Below are 23,024 nucleotides of genomic sequence, written 5' to 3' on the forward strand. Positions count from 1 at the left end.
TAAATAAATGACACTGTATGTTCAGATCATAAACATAATTGTATATGTTCCAGCACACAAATCAATAACTGTGCTAAACCATGAGTAATGCATTCACCAGACTGTGGGTATATGAACAGGAATAAGCAACTTCCGCATGGTTGACTTAGGGCTTGATTCAATCAAATCTGCTTTAACCAACATCCGCATAGCGGTTGTTTTGGCAGTGTCTGTTTTGGAGGTGCTGGAGGTGAAACTGCATTAGAGCTGTCAAATCCACAAGTGGCTCTAGGCATTTTACCTAAAGCGGACATTGCCATTGGCTGCATGGAGTTGCATTAACATAGGATGACCAGACGTCCCCGTTTTCCGGGGACAGTCCCCGTTTTTGGTGGCCTGTCCCCGGTTGAAGCTGTCCCCGGAAATGTCCCCGTTTTTAACAGTGCATTAAAAACAGACTGCAAAGTGAAATAATATTTTACGTGGCAAGAAAGACCGGGCAGCAGAGCCTACCGGTTGACGTCTCAATCATGTTGTGCTTGTTTTGTCCAGCAGAGGGGGCTGCTCGATATAGCAGCTTCACTCACTCTTCTTCTACTAACTATTTTCTGGGCGCTAGTTTTAGAGAAAACTGCTGTGGAAAACTCAGCCAGGAGCTAGCAAGTGTAAAGTGAATCCACAACATCACCACAAACATATTTTCAAGCCAAGTAAGTTACAATCGTTTGAGATACTAGCTAGTGATGTTATAATGTCACACTTTATTATATAGATAGATGATCTGCTCTATAAGGTTTAAAATAGGTTATGCTAGTTAACATTAGCTATGTTGTTTAAGTTATCTAGCTAGGTTAGCTAGCTACTGTCATGGTAGCTAGGTTAAAACACGTTCACATGTATACATGCAGTGGACGGGCTGTTTTGAAAATATGATTATATCAAATTAATGCACAATTAATTATGAGAATATTTATTTGTAGAGTACAATTTTAATGTTTTGGCATTTATAAGTAGTGTGAAAACATATTTTGAAATTTTCATGGATAACATTAGCATTATATTTTCTGCTAGAGAGTGGAGAGGAGGAAGACTGGATAGGAAGAAGAGTGAGATAGAGGAGGAAAGGTTAAGATATGGTTACAGAGCCTGCCAATTTATTATTCCAAACAATGTTTTTGAAATAAAATACAAAAATGAGGCAAGCAATGGGAATCTGTTAAGCAAAGTATCTTATCTAATAGTGTACTATTTATTATTAAAGATTGGAGAGGAAGGAGAAGGAAAAATGAAGGGAGTGAAGCGAGGAGATTGTAGAAGATTGAGGTGGACATTTGAAGAGAAGGAAAGGAAGAAAGAGCAGTAAGACGAGTGAAGAAAAGAGGAGGAGAAAGATTGGAGCGGAAGAAAAAGTTAAGAGAGTAAGAAGAGCAGACAGAGGAGGTACAATGGCTCTTTCCAAGAAACGGAATGAATGATATATGGACAGCAGCAAGAAATAGGTTCCCTGTTCCTACCATCAAGGCCGTGCTTATTGTGAAGACAAACTTCAACCTCCCCTGCCAGGAGTTCATGGAGAAGCTGGCCAAAGACAGAGCAATCCTGAAGAAGATACATTCTTCTGAGAAATATACAGATTAGGTTGTTATAAGTTATATTATGTAGTTACCAATCACGTCATTGTCTTATTTCTTTATTATGTGGTTAAGTATTTCACATAGACTATTGTCTGTTTTTTAAATTTTGCTCATGTTCTCTTCTGCTCTTATTCTACCCAGACTACCAGGACCACTGAATGGCTGTTCAGATCGGACAGTTCTGTCTTGTCTGTAGTGTTTCGGTAATATAGTTGTTTTCTCTATCACAGTGTGCTTGTTAGACTAAATACATGAAACCGGAATTGTCCCCCTTTTTTTTATTTCATAGATAATAACATTGGATATTTTAAAGATATATTGACCGCCGAACTGGAAATGTTCCCGGTTTTATTTTCAGAAATCTGGTCACCTTACATTAACAGAAATACCATGCAGCCTTGATTCGAACAATTAAATGTGAGATGTAATCTACACCTCGATTAGGAAGATAGAAATCCTCAGTATTTAGTTTCATGATATTTCAATTTGAGCGTAATTATTTATATTTATACAATGGCATTGTTAAATACTTGTTTCTGATTGGCTTGAAGGGCATTCAAGAGCATGCATTATTTCCCTATACAGTAATCCCTCGTTTATCGCGGGGGTTACGTTCCGAAAATGACCCGCGATAAGTGAAATCCGCGAAATAGATTTTTTTTTTTTTTTTACAATTAGCAACTATTACATGTATACAAATACAGTGACTCACGTGTAGGCCGTTTCGTCGACATTATGGGTTTAGGAGATGTTCGAAATTACAAGATAATTTGGCCAACTTAATGTAAATTTGCCAAGCTGTTTTATGTACGTACACATAACTGCACGAGACGACAAAATGATAGCACAATTCGTAGCATGTTTTGATACAAGAAGCGGGAGTGAGTTTTTAGCGAATCAGAATGCAGAGCACAATGCACCAAAAAAAAAAAAAAAATGCATTATGAAAATCCGCGAAATAGCGAATCCGCGATAAGTGAACCGCGAAGTGGCGAGGGATCACTGTAATGCAAGGTATATTTGCCTGGTAGAATTCAATGACATTCTTAGATATTCTATGTTTGAGCTGCTTTTGAAAGCAAAAGTTGAATTGAAAGTATTATTGGCATTATTTAATTCAAATTTCATAATGGCAAGTTAGGACTGATGGGGTTTTCATCTAAACTAGCAAATCTGTTTGTTTGGTTACCATGGCAATGAATGTAGCTATCTAGTAAACTTGCTAGCTACTTCAGTGGATGTTGAATACATTTCCCCTGGCAAATGAACACATTTCTAGCGGCAATTGTGTTAAAATGTATAGCCATGGTATAAAAGGGATAATCAACTCGGGGCTCTACGCGTTCTGGAAAATAATGGAATCCGTGGAAGGTCAAGTCCACTCCCCTAGCGCATCGTGGAACACACCTTCCACTTCCTTCATTATTTTCCATAGAACGCATAGCCCCTCATTGATTATCCCTTACATAGCGTACAATTTCTCACTCTGAACTTCTAACATGAGAGTGGGGCGGATGTGGCTTTCTGACAATGATTGCAAAAGCAGCTGCTCACCGAGATTGACAGCTCCAACGTAACCTGCTATCGCTGGTTAACGCTTGCGAGCGGGCGGGCGATCAGGTAAGAGAAATGGTCTAAGCTGATTTGAGAGTTACTCTCACTGCATTTACATAGTAGTCATTCATTAATAGAACAGTAATCTACATAATATTTCAGTGGAGCAGTTCTTCATTGGTCTAATAGATTATTAACTCTTCCTTAATCAGATACTCTAATGAGGAAACTCAATGCAGAGGTCTGCTTGAGGGCAAATCTTAGCCTGGGTAAATCAGACCGAGTGCTGTGTAAAACAATGGTGACACAGTATTCAGTCTGGTTAGACCAAACTAGGCAGTCTAGCTAGCTAGACTAAATCACAGCTTTATGTAAGGCAACACACATTGAACCATCTTTGAATGGTGGATTGTATTTTAGCCAAGCTATTCCAAGCCTTATTATTATTATTGTCTGTGTGTTTGCATGTTGTTTCTTTGTTTGCATGGCTTCCTTCATACGTGTGTTATCCTGTTGTTATTCATAGATTGCACTTCGCTTCAACAAATTAGTTGATCTAAATAAGGTCTCCGTGATTACATTAATTCGAACATATTTCCCCAGATGTACACCTGTCAGCCAGGTCATGAACCAACACTCCTAATCCCGGTTTGAGAGTGGTTCTTTGTTTCAAACCCAATCCCAAATCCTGACAGATTAGGAAATAAACACCCTGTTGAGTCGCTAATGCACAGTCCAGACGCCAAATTTATGGCGAGACGATCTGAATAGAAATTAAGACAATGTTCTCAACACTGCAGCCTTCCTCGTTGGTTTTGGGTGGTCAAATTCAGGAATAACAGCGACCTCTTGTGTTAAAGAAACCAGAACTTTTATTGCACTAAATAGCGATATTAGGCCTACTATGCAACATAGATGTTCTATTGTCTCCCGAGATTGCCAAACAATTTGTATGTTGATATAATGCCCATCGGTTATAAATGTTTCAACCTCTGTGTTGAGAAGTCGGGTTTTTACCATAATTTCCTGGTTTTAAAATGCACCGAAAATGACACTAACCATAAGCCTTAGCATTTCTGCAGACACAAACAGACCCTGGGTCTGTTCTAATGCGACCACCTGCAAATCTAAGGTCATGATTGTTCTTCCTTTGTGGGAGTGGTAGCAAACCAACCTTTATTTGCATGCAATTAACATATATTAATATGTATTACCATTTCTCCCGACAGTGGAAGAACTGCTCCGGCGTGATGCATGAAACAGAGGCTAGTTCACCCGCACCACGCATAAAGAGCGGCAGAGGCTCCCAAACTATCATCAAAAGTCTGGCGAGGCACACTGCAATGTTTCAGACAGCACTCTATCCCCGCTCTTCCAAAGAGAAAGTGACGTAGTGGTGTTTGAACTAGGGCTAAGACTCCATTGATTTGAAACCATCCAGTAAGTCGTTGTAGCAAATTATACAGGCATAATGACGACGGTAATCGCAACGTCCTTCAATTAGAAATGTATTTAAACTGGATGAAGTGGGATCACCTGATCGTGCCTGTCTGCCAGTTTCATCCATAATGGTTTGGCAGACCACTAATGTTTATTAAGCTTATGTCTATGGATGTGGAATGGTCAGATTTTTATGGATATGGTTAATTAAATCCCTAAATTTCCTATAAACCTGGTAATACGAATTGAATGAATGGGACCGTAAATAAAACGGCAAAACACTCCATAATCTATGTTGCCTACAGCTCTGTCAAATGTCTCTATTTGCCTTGGAGGTTGCGTCGTGTAATTGACAACCAAAGGGCTTGATTCAATCTGTATCGCAGATGTTCAGCGCTATAGCGCGATTGAAATTTAAAGGCAATGTGGGAACATTGCCATTCATGGTAAAATTTGCACATGACGTCTCAACTGGAAATTACCTTTACATTTAAACCACTTTTCCTACAGACCATTATCCAGTCTACATATCTGCTTAAATTACCATAACCCTATCAGGAAACAAAGCATTTATCCTAGTAAAGTGTATGTAGGCTGTATGGGTTGAACAGTGGGTAACAATGACAGTGTGACTCAGCACAGTAGCCTCAGGCTAAACCTAGCCTTGCTAAGCTAGCCAATAGCTCTATGAAGCTCAATGAAATGCTATAGGCTACGACTGATATAGCTAGCTCCTAGAGAGCACCCAAACAGGTTTATCTAATGCACATTAGCTTTGACTTTTGCCCACAAAAACATTTAGCTGACTGTCAAGCTGGTGCACTTTCACTTGACCATGGTGGGTGAGAAAGCTACATTATGTTCAAGTTGTTCTTCTTTGTGATTCAAAGCATTACCCCAAAATTTGTGCCTGCGAGCCTGATTATTTAATTGTAAAAAAATATATAAAATAAATCCTAATGGTAGCCCCACTAGCGGTTCTGGGGTGGGGGCAGTGCCCCTGTGACAACAATTTTGGACTACCTTGTGGCCCCCCTAAATGTGGAGTATGAAATAATTTTTACATAACTAATTTTTGCTATCGTTCTTTTTTTACATCCGTTATTAGACAGTGGCAACGCTGATGATTATGAACATGGTCTTTTGCCTGCTAATGCAGTGAAGAAAACGATATGACAACAATAACGTCTAATGTAACTGGCCCCTCTTACAGTACAACTGGCCCCAGCTTGGCCCACCCAGTTGAAATGGTCTAGAACCGCCACTGGGTAGCCCCTCCACTTTACAGTCATACTAATGGCTAATTAATTTACATAAACTTTCATTATATTACAGAAGGAGAATTAATGCAGTATCCTATCAATTCGCGTTAGAGTAACATAATTTGAATCCCTCTTTCATCCCTGCTATTCCTCTGTTGATCAGTATTTCCATTCATCATCACTGGTCTTACAGAGGCTGGCAGCTACGCAAGCAGATACATGCACACGCACGCACGCGCACATACACACAGGCTGCGTCTGAGTCGCACAGACCATTGCTGAGTCACTGGAGGCCTGGGACAGTCCCAATTCCCACAGCACAACACTAGTATCCATAGGTAACAACATTGCTACAGAATCTCAAACGAAAAAGGTACTAATCACATCGTATTCAAAAGCAGAACAAATAATCTTCATGACACATTTCTTTACAACATTCACAATAACACAGAAAACATGCTGCCCTAGGCAATAGCTGAACAAAGAAAATCAGTACCAAAATGTCTGACATTGACAAATGAGACTAATTCATCCAGTTTACGATCAATTATATTAATATATTTAGAAAATGCAAACATTCCTAAGTAACGTAAACTTTATTATAGTCTATTTTGGAGCCGTTTGTGAGGGACGTTTGTGCGTGCTTGTTTTGATTCTCAATATTGTCCTCGATGTACGGAGAGGCAAGCACATGTAACGTCGTTCTCCACAACGTATCCATATCACGCCCACTCGCGGTTAAATGAACATACATCATCCAATCGAGTGGAACGAATCGAACTACAGCTCAAGGCGCCCAGTGGAAACAAACCAGCATTCTATTGCGCCGATTTAATTGCATTCCTATCTCAATATATTCAATACTACATCTTAATGAATACTACGGCTACATTTTCTTTTACCCGATACAGTTCAATATTAAAACGAATTATGCCACATGCGTGTGTCTAATCTTCACTTCATAGCCCATTAATCCAGTTACTTTGGATAATGCAAAGAGTGGTTAAACTCCGTCACCTGAGCGTTCTGTACCGCTCTCCCATATGTCAAGGTAGCTTTAAATGACTGTCTGATTATTTAATGACTTAGTACTGTCTGGCATTTTTTTAACAAATTACTGTCACGGTAAATATGCTATTCAAATAACATGAATTAAATGTGAATTAAAAAGTCAACATGTAAATGGAAATACGGTAGATAAATCAGATGCGCCTAAAAATGGGCTCATGATGTTTCTGATGAAATACATTGAAATGTAATGCAGTCATCTGAGGATAAGGGGAGAGGAGCCAGTCACCCTACGTCACAAGTCTATCGGTACACATCTAGTCTACCATTGATCAATTCCATGCAAAAATAAGGAAAACAGACTCGATTTTAGGAACGGCTGAACATATAGCCTAATCATTCGGCATATTTTATGTCAAACCGATTTGCCAGGATAACTTGTCATAGACAGATTTACATACCGTTACCGATGCCGAGCCACTTAAGCGTAGAGTCGTGTGTCTAGAAACCGGAGAGAAGCATTGGTGGTGTGCGCGTGGGCGGGGTGAGAAGGAGGAGGATGAGGGAGGGCGCGAGGGATTGGAGAGAAGATTGGCAGATTTTGATACGAATGTAGGCCTGTGGCAAAGCGGGACGGGATGCGGCAACATCGTCTGCAGCCACCAGCCGCCTATGGTTCAGCTACGACTTTTTGGGCCAGTGAGGGGCGCTATGCGACTCACATATTGCACCAGCTTTAACTCTTCCACTGCTAAGACTAAGCACAAAACATTCTGGTGAGTAAGACAGGGGCGGACTGGGACAACAATTCGGCCCTGTGCGCACCACCAACTCATCCCAAAAACGAAAATCCTACAATATATATATATAGTGCAATTCAGAAAGTATTCACACCACTTGACTTTTGCCACATTTTGTTGTTACAGCCTGAATGTAACATTTATTAAATGTAGATTATGTGTCACTGACCTACACACAGTACCCCATAATGTCAAATATGGAATTACATTTGTACAAATTAATAGAAAATGAAAAACTGAAATGTCTTGAGTCAATAAGTATTCAACCCCTTTCTTATGGCAAGCCTAAATAGGTTCAGGAGTAAAAATGTGCTGAACAAGTCACACAATGAGTTGCATGGATTCACTTTGTGTGCAAAAATAGTGTTTAAAATGATTTTTGAATGACTACCTCAACTCTGTACCCCGCACATACAATTATATGTAAGGTCCCTCAGTCGAGCAATGAATTTCAAACCCAGATTTAACCACAAAGACTAGGGAGGTTTTCCAATGGGTGAAAACATAATAATAAGTCAGACACTGAATATCACTTTGAGCATGGTGAAGTTATTACACTTTGGATGGTGTATCAATACACACAGTCACTACAAAGATACAGGCGTCCTTCCTAACTCAGTTGCCGGAGAGGAAGGAACCACTTAGGGATTTCACCATGAGGCCAATGAGAACTTTAAAACAGTTACAGAGTTTATTGGCTGTGATAGGAGAAAACTGAGGATGGATAAACTATTGTAGTTACTCCACAATACTAACCTAAATGACAGAGTGAAAAGAAAGAAGCCTGTACAGAATACAAATATTCCAAAACATGCACCCTGTTTGCAATAAGGCACTAAATTAAACTGGGAAACAATGTGGCAATTTTTTTTAACTTCATGTCCTTAATACAAAGCGTTATGTTTGGGGCAAACACAACACATCACTGAGTACCACTCTTTATATGTTCAAGAATGGTGGTGGCTGCATCATGTTATGGGTATGCTTGTTAGGATAAAAATAAATGGAATAGAGCTAAGCACAGGCAAAATCCTAAAATCCTAAATCCTAAAACACAAGGACTGGAGTTGCTTACCAAGATGACATTGAATGTCCCTGGGTGGCTTAGTTACAGTTTTGACTTGAAAATGGCTGTCTAGCAATGATCAACAACCAACTTGACATAGCTTGAATAATTTTTAAAAGAATGTGAAAATATTGTACAATCCAGGTGTTCAAAGATCTTAGAGACTCACCCAGAAAGACTCACAGCTATAATCACTGCCAAAGGTTATTCTTCATTTTCAATAAATTAGCAAAAAAAACATGTGGTGATCATCCGTTCACCTACTCTGCATCTCACAAAGACACGGCGGTTGGAACCAAAAATCTCCAATTTGGACTCATCAGACCAAAGGACAGATTTCCACAGGTCTAATGTCCATTGCTCTTGTTTCTTGGCCCAAGCAAGTCTCTTCTTATTATTGGTGTCCTTTAGTAGTGGTTTCTTTGCAGCAATTTGACCATGAAGGCCTGATTCACGCAGTCTCCTCTGAACAGTTGATGTTGAGATGTGTCTGTTACTTGAACTCTGTGAAGCATTTATTATCCTCAATTTCTGAGGCTGGTAACTTTAATGAACCTATCCTCTGCAGCAGAGGTAACTTTGGGTCTTCCTTTCCTGTGGCGTCCTCATGAGAGCCAGTTTCATCATAGCGCTTGATGGTTTTTGCGATTGCACTTGAAGAAACTTTCGAAGTTCTTGAAATGTTCCAGATTGACTGGCCTTCATGACTTAAAGTAATGATGGACTGTCGTTTCTCTTTGCTTATTTGAGCTGTTCTTGCCATAATATTGACTTGGTCTTTTACCAAATAGGGCTATCTTCTGTATTACCACCACTACACAACTGATTGGCTCAAACGCATTAAGAAGGAAATAAATTCCACAAATTAAATTTTAACAAGGCACACCTATTAATTGAAATGCATTCCAGGTGACTACCTCATGAAGCTGGTTGAGAGAATGCCGAGAGTGTGCAAAACTGTCATCAAGGCAAAGGGTGGCTACTTTGAAGAATTTAAAATACTAACTATATTTTGATTTGTTTAACACTTTTTTGGTTACTACATGATTCCATATGTGTTATTTCAGAGTTTTGATGTCTTGATGTAGAAAATAGTAAAAATAAAGAAAAACCCTTGAATGAGTAGGTGTGTCCAAACTGTATATATACAGTACATTCGTAAAATATCCCGACCCCTTGACTTTTTCCACATTTTGTTACGTTAGTCCAAAACAAACACAAACTTCACACAATTCTGTCATATACGCAAAATGTTTAGACTGGGAAGCATGCAACAGGCTTAAGATAAGTGTTTAACATGTCATTAACCACATCAATATGATTTTGCAATTTGATGCCCATATGCAATGTAGATGATGTTGCATTAAATCACTAATGTGTGCAGCATGACTGATTTACAGACGATCTGGAACTTAGCCAAAGATTGCCAGCTACAGAGTCAGACGTTACAGACGATCCCTTTTGTAAATGTAATAGGGTGAAGTTTCCCCTAGGTACAGATCTAGGATCATCTTCCCCTTTCCCAATCCTAACCTAACCATTAATGGTGGGAATGCAAAACTGGCCCAAGATCAGCGCCTCGGGGCAACTTAACACCTACATCTCGCAAGGTATGCTACATTTCACTGCTCAGCAGTGCTCTTTTAAGACCTCACCTAATAACACACACACACCTCCAAAGTAAACATTCCTGCCATGGACTGTGTTCTGTTACAGTATGTGTCCAGGGCTGATACGCCCCCCCGTCAACCCATGGTTGGGTTCTGTTTGGCCCACCAGGGTACCATTGATGTGTGTGGTGTGGGAATTGTCTGAGAGATCAATGGGATGATGAGATGGTTGTCGTTCCTCTGACCTAAGCTTTATCTCTCTCGCTATCCTCCCTCTCACCTTTCCTTCTCCCCTTTTTCTATGTATTTCTCCATTTTCTTTCTCCATCTTTTTCTCTCTCTCCATCTCTCTCTCTCTCTCTCTCTGAGCCAGACTACAGTGATATCAGGCCCTGGGATCAATATGAATGCTTTGAATAATTCAACATCAGCTTCCATAATGCATGATGCTCGCACACACAAACACATACACCATTTTGGAGAGATGGTGCTCTTATGCCAGGGTCTGTGCTATCCGGGATCCTTGGGATGTACATACTCCATTGAAGTTGACATTTAAATTGGTTAAGGTTAGGGTAAGAGTTATGGTTAAGGTTTAGGGTAGGGACGTCCCAAGGATAGCACAGACCCTCAGGCCAGGTGCCCCTGAAGCCACTTTTTACTCTTGGCTTTTTGATTCTCTATTTGTAATCATGGGATTATTTCCCCCATTCATAGTATACATTCGTGAGGTTCCACAACTGTATGAAGTCTACATGAAACGAATCTAATCAGTGACATTGCCTTGTGCTTTTGGAATCTTGTAGATTTTCATGTTGTACTGAATTAACACAAAAGAGAAAGATTTAAAAAGAGTAGAAAATATTTAAACAACTGATACAGTATGCTCCGTAATTGCCCATTAGCACTGCACCAAAGATCATTCCTGGGTTTCTAAGATATCCACTCACCCTCTCCTGCTGGCTCAAGACATTGTAAAATCACAAGGATCCATACCCGCAGTGCCCAAGCGCTGTCTGAGTCTTTAATCTGAAATGTTAAATATCTGTCACCAAGGAGAATACTCTTACCTTGCAAAACCTCTTTCTACAGTTCCTCACAACAGATAAAACACTCCACCTATTTCTGTGGGTGGGTACAGGGAGGAATATTGTACCTCCGAGAAACTACTTGAACTGTCGAGAGTTGAACATGAAAAATGGACCCTGGCAAAAACATTTATCCATGTATTGCTCTTTCTGAAACATTTTCAGTGAAACCTCAGCGAAGGGAATTAAACCTACAGAATGAGACCCCAGCAACTTTTCTGAAATATGACTCGACATTACACATTGACTAATTTATTACACCACTCTTCACATAAGGAGAGTTAGCATGCACTAATATGCCTGGTGAGTGTAAATGGGATTAACGGACAGTCAGTCCACCATGATGACACTGAATTTTACTGCTATCGGATTAGCATAGCAGCAGCAGATTGGATGTACTGTAGCTAGTGACTATGGGCCATTGAGTACTTGTGTGCAGTAGCAAAAGCCTATTTCTTAAATAACACCCTATTTACTGTATAGTGGGTGGCACCCTATCACCTTCAGAGTGTAGCACTATGTAGGGAATCTGGTGCCATTTTGAGCACAGCCTATAATTTATCGGCATAAGCCTAATACTCATAGTTAATGTCAGCCCATTGTTAGCCTTTTACAATGTTCACTGGATTCTCCCTACAGTGCGCACTCCTGTGTATCTCCTTTTGACTTCCCTTTCTCAATCTGTAGCCCTGTAAACTCTTGCTCACCTCCTGCTTAGCTGTAATGCACTGTAGTAGAGCAACAACGCTTCCTAGAGAGCACAAGTCAACCCAATGTGCAGGGAGGTGGAAAAAGAGAAGTCAAGTGCAAGGCCATGTTCTGTTGGTTTAGAGACTACTGACATGTAAATGGAAGCTGACAGCTCTTCACCCTCCATTACAATAATAGCTATTTTTACGGACTCGTTTGCAGTGCCTGTGTGTGTGTCTCGACCCCGCCCTGTGCAACTGGGTCCTGGACTTCCTGCCGGGCCGCCCCCAGGTGTTGAGGGTAGGAAACAACATCTCCACCCCGCTGATCCTCAACACTGAGGCCCCACAAGGGTGCGTTCTTAGCCCTCTCCTGTACTCCCTGTTCGCCCATGACTGCGTGGCCATGCACGCCTCTAACTCAGTCATCAAGTTTGCAGACGAAGCTACAGTGGTAGGCTTGCTTACCAACAGTGACAAGATGGCCTACAGGGAGGAGGTGAGGGCCCTCGGAGTGTGGTGTCAGGAAAATAACCTCACACTCAAAGTCAACAAAACAAAGGAGATGATTGTGGACTTCAGGAAACAGCAGAGGGAACACCCTCCTATCCACATCGACGGGACAGTAGTGGAGAAGGTGGACAGTTTTTAAGTTACTCGGGGTACACATCACGGACAAACTGAAATGGTCCACCCACACAGACAGCGTGGTGAAGAAGGCGCAACAGCGCCTCTTCAACCTCAGGAGGCTGATGAAATTTGGCTTGTCACCGAAAACACTCACAAACTTTAACAGACGCACAATCGAGAGCATCCTGTCGGTGCAGTATCACCGCCTGGTACGGCAACTGCTCCGCCCACAACCGTAAGGCTCTCCAGAGGTCTGAGGTCTGCAAAACACGTCACCATGGGCAAACTACCTGCCCTCCAGGACACCTACACCACCTGATGTCACAGGAAGGCCAAAAAGATCATCACAGACAACAACCACCTGAGCCACTGCCTGTTCACCCTGCTATCATCCAGAAGGCGAGGTCAGTACAGGTGCATCAAAGCTGGGACCGAGAGACTGAAAAACAGCTTCTATCTCAAGGCCATCAGACTGTTAAACAGCCATCATTAACATTGAGTGGCTGCTGCCAACATACTGACTCAAATCTCTAGCCACTTTAATAATTAAATATTGGATGTAATAAATGTATCACTTGTCACTTTAAACAATGCCACTTTATATAATGTTTACATACCCTACATTACTCATCTCATATGTATATACTGTATTCTATACCATCTACTGCATCTTGCCTATGCCGCACGGCCATCGCTCATCCACATATTTATATGTACATATTCTTATTCATTCCCTTACACTTGTGTGTATAAGGTAGTTGTTGTGAAATTGTTAGATTACTTGTTAGATATTACCGCACGGTCGGAACTAGAAGCACAAGCATTTCGCTACACTCGCATTAACATCTGCTAACCATGTGTATTTGACCAATGAAATTTGATGTGTGTGTGTGTGTGTGTGTATGTGACAGGAAAAAGTGGGTACCACACGTAAGTGTAAGGGGTGTTCACAATCACATGTAACAAGGTTAACTCTGACTATTAAAACACTACCATTCCTCCAAATAAGTAACCTGGGCTACAAATAAGTAACCTGGGCTACTACTCAGGGAGCCTCCGAGTGCAGGGTGACCCAGTCAGAACCCCCGGGGCTAGCAGGGTAATTAATGGCAGTGACAAGAAGCAGAAGCCAGTTTCAGGGCCCTAAATGAGGTCAGAGAACTGGGCTGCACAGAATCGCAGGGCACTAATAGAACCAGGAAGTGTCGGTAATAGAACCAGGAAGTGTCGGTTATAGAACAAGGAAGTGTCTCAGGACCTCTTGATTACTCTGTCACACAGTGTTATAAAGCAGTGCTCTACCACTATAGTCTGACTTGAAGATTTAGAAAAACAAAGGGGTACAAACAGGAAGAAGAACAACCTGGATGCTTGTTAAACATGTTGAATAAGTATATAGTATTTATGGGTATTTTACTATATAGTATTTAAGACTTTACTGTACCCCCCCCCCCCCGTATATGTTCATGAAGTCTTTATAACAGCTTCATCAGACATAACATTTACCATAGTCAGTCATAAACATGAGTGTTTCTAATAAAATAAAGATCAATCAATGTGATTAAGGCTTGATTACTTGTTGTTGCTGTTAGGTCATTAATACAATACATTCGGAAATTATTCCGACTCCTTCACTTTTACCACATTTTGTTGAATGGAGCAAAGTACAGAGAGATCCTTGATGAAAACCTGCTCCAGAGCGCTGAGGACTTCAGATTGGAACGAAAGTTCACTTTCCAACAGGACAATGACCCTAAGCACACAGCCAAGACAACGCAGGAGTGGCTTCGGGACAAGTCTCTGAATGTCCTTGAGTGGCCCAGCCAGAGCCCGGACTTGAACCCGATCTAACATCTCTGGAGAGACCTGAAAATAGCTGTGCAGCGACGCTCCCCATCCAACCTGACAGAGCTTGAGAAGATCTGCAGAGAAGAATGGGAGAAACTCCCCAAATACAGGTGTGCCAAGCTTGTAACTACATACAGTGGGGAGAACAAGTATTTGATACACTGATGATTTTGCAGGTTTTCCTACTTACAAAGCATGTAGAGGTCTGTAATTTTTATCATAGGTACACTTCAACTGTGAGAGACGGAATCTAAAACAAAAATCCAGAAAATCACACTGTATGATTTTTAAGTAATTCCTTTGCATTTTATTGCATGACATAAGTATTTGATACATCAGAAAAGCAGAACTTAATATTTGGTACAGAAACCTTTGTTTGCAATTACAGAGATCATACGTTTCCTGTAGTTCTTGACCAGGTTTGCACACACTGCAGCAGGGATTTTGGCCCACTCCTCCATACAGACCTTCTCCAGATCCTTCAGGTTTCGGGGCTGTCGCTGGGCAATACGGAATTTCAGCTCCCTCCAAAGATTTTCTATTGGATTCAGGTCTGGAGACTGGCTAGACCACTCCAGGACCTTGAGATGCTTCTTACGGAGCCACTCCTTAGTTGCCCTGGCTGTGTGTTTCGGGTCGTTGTCATGCTGGAAGACCCAGCCACGACCCATCTTCAATGCTCTTACTGAGGGAAGGAGGTTGTTGGCCAAGATCTCGCGATACATGGCCCCATCCATCCTCCCCTCAATACGGTGCAGTCGTCCTGTCCCCTTTGCAGAAAAGCAGCCCCAAAGAATGATGTTTCCACCTCCATGCTTCACGTTTGGGATGGGTTCTTGGGGTTGTACTCATCCTTCTTCTTCCTCCAAACACAGCAAGTGGAGTTTAGACCAAAAAGCTCTATTTTTGTCTCATCAGACCACATGACCTTCTCCCATTCCTCCTCTGGATCATCCAGATGGTCATTGGCAAATTTCAGACGGGCCTGGACATGCCCTGGCTTGAGCAGGGGGACCTTGCGTGCGCTGCAGGATTTTAATCCATGACGGCGTAGTGTGTTACTAATGGTTTTCTTTGAGACTGTGGTCCCAGCTCTCTTCAGGTCATTGACCAGGTCCTGCCGTGTAGTTCTGGGCTGATCCCTCACCTTCCTCATGATCATTGATGCCCCACGAGGTGATATCTTGCATGGAGCCCCAGACCGAGGGTGATTGACCGTCATCTTGAACTTCTTCCATTTTCTAATAATTGCGCCAACAGTTTTTGCCTTCTCACCAAGCTGCTTGCCTATTGTCCCGTAGCCCATCCCAGCCTTGTGCAGGTCTACAATTTTATCCCTGATGTCCTTACACAGCTCTCTGGTCTTGGCCATTGTGGAGAGGTTGGAGTCTGTTTGATTGAGCGTGTGGACAGGTGTCTTTTATACAGGTAACGAGTTCAAACAGGTGCAGTTAATACAGGTAATGAGTGGAGAACAGGAGGGCTTCTTAAAGAAAAACTAACAGGTCTGTGAGAGCCGGAATTCTTACTGGTTGGTAGGTGATCAAATACTTATGTCATGCAATAAAATGCAAATTAATTACTTAAAAATCATACAATGTGATTTTCTGGATTTTTGTTTTAGATTCCGTCTCTCACAGTTGAAGTGTACCTATGATAAAAATTACAGACCTCTACATGCTTTGTAAGTAGGAAAACCTGCAAAATCGGCAGTGTATCAAATACTTGTTCTCCCCACTGTACCTAAGAAGAGGCTGTAATCGCAGCCAAAGGTTAAACAACAAAGTACTGAGTAAAGGGTCTGAATACTTATGTAAATTTGATAATTTCTTTTCATTTTTTTTTACAAATTAGCAAAAAAATCGAAAAACATGTTTTTGGTTTGTCCTTATGGGGTATTATGTGTAGATTGATGATATATATGTATTTTTTTTATTTTTAAATCCATTATAGAATAAGGCTGTAACGTAACAAAATGTGGAAAAAGTCAAGGGGTCTGAATACTTTTCAAAAACAGTGGCCAGATAGCTAGCTTGGTAAAGCATGTATTGTTGTGTGCATTGTGCTCCACCCCATTTGTTTCTTATGATGTGTGTGTGACTGCCTGGCTTAGTTAGAAAGTTCACATTAACTAGCTAACTAATAAGCCAGTGCACATCAAACCTAAGAAAAAACAAACCTAAGAAAAAACATCCTTCTTGAAGCACAAAACTCCATAGCTAGACGTAAAAGGGGTAAAGGGCTTGAAAAAAAAGATGTATTATGCAGCTTTATTGTTTTAGTTAGAACAATTCTGATGAAAAGGGTGGATTAGACCAGAAAAATAGCCATTTTTTCCCCTTTTTCTTGTCACTCCAGTTGGCTCCCCCACGTGGAGGTTCGTGCTCTCTGATTGGTGCAAAGTCAAGTTGTCGGCCACTGCCGAGCATTCTACAAGTAGAAATGCAGTTTCGTCGGTAAGCAACAGGTTCTAGCAAGAGAAGGAACAGCCTCCTACTGTGATAATTACCTATCAGCAGTTTATCAGCAGTCAGATCAGGTCTTCCGGCACTATGGCCTTCCGGAGGACATCGCTTCCAACCGTGGTCCTCAATTCACGTTGTGGGTATGGAAAGCCTTTATGGAGAAGCTGGGAGCCACGGTCAGCCTCACATCCGGGTACCAGCCTTAGTCCAACAGGCAGGTGGATCAACCAGGAGCTGGGGAGGTTCTTAATGAGTCACTGCCAGGACCGTCAGGGGGTGTGGGCCCAGTTCCTTCCCTGGGCAGAGTACGCCCAGAACTCACTTCGGCACACCTTCACCGGGCTGACTCCCTTCCAGTGTGTCCTTGGATACCAGCCGGCCCTGGCTCCGTGGACTGCCCCCGCAGTGGATGACTGATTCCACCATCAGAAGGATCAGGTGGACCGCCACCGCAGTGAGGCTCCCGTGTTCCACCCTGGTGATCACGTCTGGCCCTTCAAGGTTGTCCGGAGGGTCAATGAGAACTTATCGTCTACAACTCCCCTCCAACTACTGGATCTCACCATCCTTTCATGTCTCCCTCCTCCTTGTTCCTTGTTCCTGTTCCCCTGGTGGATGCCATCCCCCGCGACGCCACCCCTTGACATTGATGGGACCCCGCCTATGCCGTTAAGTGCCTCCTGGATTCCCGACGTCGTGGGGATCGGCTCCATCCTGGACCCCAACATCATCCGTGATTTCCATCTCCGCCATCCTGACTGGCCCACTCCTCACCCTCGGGGCCGCGCGCCAGGGGGGTGTACTGTCACGCCTACTCCCGCTCCCTCTCTCCAGCACTCAACTACTAACCACCGGGCCTGGTAACAACCATCACGCACACCTGTTCCCCATCATTACACACACCTGTTCCTTATCATTACGCACACCTGGTCATCATTATCTCCTTGATTACTCCGTTTATTTAGCCCTCAGTAGAAAGCAGTCACTAGGTAGTATTGTTTTCTCTCACGTTCTGTACGCTTCTCATGTTCTGTTCATCTGCATGATTATTAAACTCACCTTCTGCACTTGCTTCCTGACTCACACTGCATTACGTTACACTTCTGCCGCATTCAAAACAACTGGGAACTAGGAAATCTCAAACTTCAGTGAGTTCAAGATAACTGGGAACTTGGGGAAAAAAACGAGCTCCGACTGGGAAAATGCGTTTTGAACGGTCATCCAGCATGGAATTCCAAGTCGGGAACTTGGGCCTCTTTCTAGAGCTCCGATCTGAAGATCAATGATATGATTCGACCTTGATTTTTTTTAAATTCCTAGTTGTCTTGAAAGCACCATAAATCCAGAGAATGCCAGACTTTGATGACAAAATTTTCCCAGAAGAAGGACCGCCGCGCCACCTTCCTGTTCATGCGAGCACTGCACAACAAGGTACTGTAAGTCCAAAAATGTCTTGTATGCTGCTGCATAAATAATGTAATATGCCAGGGAAATAAGAAAGTAGTAGTAAGTGTATGTTGTGTAGTAAGCTGTTAGTAGCCCATGTGCCTCACCCTAATAATTTGGTCCCTTCCCCCCTCATAACTTAGCCTACTGTTCTGACTTGGTGGTGCACATGTAACCTATAGCCTGTTTTAGAGAAACGTCATTGAATATTGAAAGAACTTTCATTGTCTGCTTATATGCCACTTGCTGTACAGGGAGAATACTGTAAGAATCACCCATGTTCTGAATTCTGTCGCTGTACATTTCAAAAGTGCTGATTAAATAGTTATACTGAGTATGTCCATCTCAACTCACTCATTAATGTCTTAATCAAAATTACGGATTGCCTCATCTGCTCATCGTTCCCTTATGCCACAGGTGTCAAACTCATTCCACGGGGGGCCGAGTGTCTGCGGGTTTTCGCTCCTCCCTTGTACTTGATTGATGAATTAACATCACTAATTAGTTAGGAACTCCCCACACCTGGTTGTCTAGGGCTTTATTGAAAGGAAAAACCAAAAACCTGCAGACACTAGGCCCTCCGTGGAATGAGTTTGACACCCCTGCCTTATGCCATTGTTTGTACATCTCAATTGTCAGTAGAAACCACGTTTTGTATAAGCAAGTCAACCATATCAGCTGTTTTTCTTTTTTGAAGGCAGTAAATGAGGCTGAATGAACTGTTTTGCTGCCAGACAAGGCTCCGCTGATAGCCAGGTGTAGTGGTGGTAAGGATTCACTCCATGGTGCTGAAGAAAGCTCTGCTGTTGAGACAGCTTTATGTAGGCCCTAATAGTTTGTGGGCACCGTTTGTTACTGTTATAGTGTAATTCATGTGTTGTGTGGTGGCTTTGCTGGCATGCATAAAATTCAAAAAATTCCCCACCAATGTTTACATGCTAAAATCGTCACTGGTGGTGGGTGACGCGTTGATAGGTTGCCTACCATTGGCTATAGCCTATGCACTCGAATGGGAGGCTATCAAAACTGTTAACATGCGATTGCATTATTTGTTGCGACTGTCCATAGATACAGAATAAAGCAACCCTAGATTTGTGTCAGTACTATTTGTGTCGGGACTATATCTTGTGGAAGAATTAAATAGTATGAATAGATTTTTAATAAAAATATGTCAATCATTATTTGAATATGTTGGTAACCTGCTGTATAAAAGTGATAATGCCCTCGAAGCCGGTGTTTGGAGGATGTATCGGCACGGTTTGCCGGCCCTATTGCTTCCTTGAAAATAGAACCTGGACAAATCTTTTAATCAGAAAAATTGTCATGATTAGGCCCAATCAAAATCCATCCATGTGTCAATCATCTGATTTTCAGAATCAATATTAGAACAGCAGCACTAGTGGAGTCAAAATAGCGTAAACATCATTCTTTGCATTGTATTAAAAACCATACTATTTCATTCTTCCACAAGATATAGTCCCGACACAAATCAACGGTCGCTTTGTTCTTGTAACGTCTGCTTCCAACTCACACTCCCAAAACGTAGATCCCCTGAACGCAGCTCACTCTCCAGATCCCAATCACCTGAATTCTGACCACCTGTTCACACACCTGTATGTCATTATCACACACTATTTAGATCAGTGCTTTGCACCCCATCATTGTGGGGGGTATTGTTTGTTCTGTGACACACTTCTAGTTGGAGCGCTGGGTTTCCTGTAATGTAACCCTCCTGTGTATGATAGTTTTTGCCTGCCTCACTAACGATGCCTATTCCCTGCCTGTACTTTAGCCTATCGGATTTCCTGTTATCAACCTATTGCCTGATCTCCCGGATGATGTTACTAGCCTTTTCCCTGCCTGTACTGTTACCTTGTTGGACCCCCTGTGTATGACCTTCTGCCTGTCCCTGGACCCAGCTACCTGCCTCCTGCTGTGGTCCTTTACAAGTAAACACCTGCTGCGCCCTGCGCTTGAAATCAGCTCTGTCTCCCATCGTGTTCATTACAGTTCTGTATCTATGGACGTGACCCAGTCGTTCAAACTAATGTTCCATTGCCATACTGGCTGGCATAGAAAATGTGCTCACTCGTCAGGACACTGTTGTTCAGAGGAGCTAGCCAACAACACAGCTAACACAATCACTTCAAACAGAAGATGGAAAGACTGCAAACTAGCTGCACTTTGTTTTGTTTGACCTTTTTTCAATTGACGTTTCTGTAAAAGTGATGCCAGCTGATTCATGATTTCTATTGGCTGAGAAAGACTGTCTGTTTTGTCCCGACTCCCAACTCGTTCATTACTATGGGACAGATGGAGATCGAATTTGAATATTGAAACAATGTTGCAAATGTTGGAGACAGACAACAAGGTTTATACAAATCTGTTGAAAACTAAATGTTAGTCTAAAAGAAATGTGAGATAATGTCTAGATGCTTTTTACAGTGGAGATCATGTTTATAAAGTGCCTGGCTGGGCTGATGAGACAGTGGATTGCACAGTCAGATGGAACAGAGTAAATGGGCATTTTAATGTCTCTAGATTTAGCCGGTGGTAAGTTGTGGCAAAGACACCGTTTGAAATGCGGTTTTAACCAATCAGCATTCAGGATTACACCCATCCGTTGTATAAAGGCTTATATCTGTGCACTGCTATGCTATGCATTTTGCAATCAGTAGCTTTTGCAGTAAAATTGTAACTTGATCTCAATGTGAATTTGAAAAGGTTAAATAACCATACAGTACCAGTCAAAAGTTTGTACACCTACTTATTCAAGGGTTGTTCTTTATTTTTTTTTACTTTACCTCGATGACAACTTTGCACACTTGGCATTCTCAACCAGCTTCATGACGAATGCTTTTCCAACAGTCTTGAAGGAGTTCCCATATATGCTGAGCACTTGTTGGCTGCTTTTCCTTCACTCTGTGGTCCAACTCATCCCAAGTAATCTCAATTGGGTTGAGGTCAGGTGAATATGGAGGCCAGGTCATCTTATGTAGCACTCCATCACTCTCCTTGGTCAAATAGCCCTTACACAACCTGGAGGTGTGTTTTGGGCCATTGTCCTGTTGAAAAACAAATGATAGTCCCACTAAGCACAAACCAGATGGAATGGCGTATTGCTGCAGAATGCTGTGGTAGCCATGCTGGTTAAGTGGTGACAGACAGTGTCACCAGCAAAGCACCATCACACCTCCTCCATGCTTTACGGTTGGAACCACACATGCGGAGATCATCCGTTCACCTACTCTGTGTCTCACAAAGACACGGCAGTTGGAACCACAAATCTCTAATTTGGATTCATCAGACCATTGCTGGTGTTTCTTGGACAAAGCAAGTCTCTTCTTATTATTGGTGTCCTTTAGTAGTGGTTTCTTTGCAGCAATTCGACCATGAAGGGCTGTTTCACGCAGTCTCCTCTGAACAGTTGATGTTGAGATGTGTCTGTTACTTGAACTCTGTGAAGCATTTATTTGGGCTGCGATCTGAGGTGCAGTTAGTTAACTCTAATGAACTTATCCTCTGCAGCAGAGGTAACTCTGGGTCTTCCTTTCCTGTGGCGGTCCTCATGAGAGCCAGTTCCATCATAGCGCTTGCACAATTTTCTGAATTGACTGACCTTCATGTCATTAAGTAATGACGGACTGTCGTTTCTATTCGCTTATTTGAGCTGTTCTTGCCATAATATGGACTTGGTCTTCTACTAAATAGGGCTATCTTCTGTATACCACCCCTACCTTGTCACAACACAACTGATTTGCTCAAACGCATTAAGAAGGAAAGAAATTCCACAAATGAACTTTTAACAAGGCACACCTGTTAATTGAAATGCATTCCAGGTGACTACCTCATGAAGCTGGTTGAGAGAATGCCAAGAGTGTGCAAATCTGCAATCAAGGCAAAGGGTGGCTCCTTTGAAGAATCTAAAATATATTTTGTTTTGTTTAACACTTTTTTGTTTACTACATGATTCCATATGTGTTATTTCATAGTTGTGATGGCTTAACTATTATTCTACAATGTAGAAAATAGTAAAAATAAAGAAAAACCCTTGAATGAGTAGGTGTGTCTGAAATATTGACTGTTAAAACGGTTGTGCTTTGTTTATTTCGCTAAATCAATACATTTCCGCTCTCAAAGTAGCAAAGGTTTTCAAGATCAAGCAACTTCCAAAGTGATCAATGCAATGAAAGGGCTAAATTTAAACGTTTCTTACAAAAGAAACATAGAAAGCATATGAATAACCATGGTAGTAGTTAAAAGGGAACCGTTTGGAGATCATGGGGGACATTATTAGACTAAAGGTGAGAACAAAACAGTTAATCTGAAACGAGACTGAAACCAAACATTACACCGTTGATTTTATGTGCTTTTTGTATTTACTGTACTTTTTGCCGCATTTGTTGATAACAAAATCTGAAAATACTCAGTAACATGGACATTTGGGGTAGATGCAGCACAAGACCATAAAATGGCACACCCCTCTCCAAAGGGCACGCACAGTT

General features: G+C 41.9%; 1 protein-coding gene and 1 long non-coding RNA gene across 3 annotated transcripts in view; one reads left to right on the forward strand and one right to left on the reverse strand.

The window, feature by feature from the left end:
• LOC139530353 (microtubule-associated protein futsch-like) overlaps positions 1-23,024 on the reverse strand; it is a 74,774-nt gene that overhangs the window by 33,460 nt on the left and 18,290 nt on the right. The window contains exon 1 of one of the 2 annotated variants that reach the window (XM_071326679.1): positions 7,339-7,453. The exons of the other annotated variant lie outside the window; for it this stretch is intronic. The gene's annotated coding sequence lies outside the window, so the exon portion shown is untranslated. Of the gene's footprint in view, positions 1-7,338; positions 7,454-23,024 lie in introns of those variants that run through there. 2 annotated transcript variants of the gene reach the window in all.
• On the forward strand, positions 593-1,876 carry LOC139530354 (uncharacterized). Its single transcript, XR_011666011.1, has 3 exons — positions 593-689; positions 1,241-1,617; positions 1,755-1,876. It is a non-coding gene; the product is annotated as an uncharacterized lncRNA (long non-coding RNA).

This window comes from Salvelinus alpinus, chromosome 9 (assembly GCF_045679555.1).
Source record: "Salvelinus alpinus chromosome 9, SLU_Salpinus.1, whole genome shotgun sequence".
NCBI lineage: Eukaryota > Metazoa > Chordata > Actinopteri > Salmoniformes > Salmonidae > Salvelinus > Salvelinus alpinus.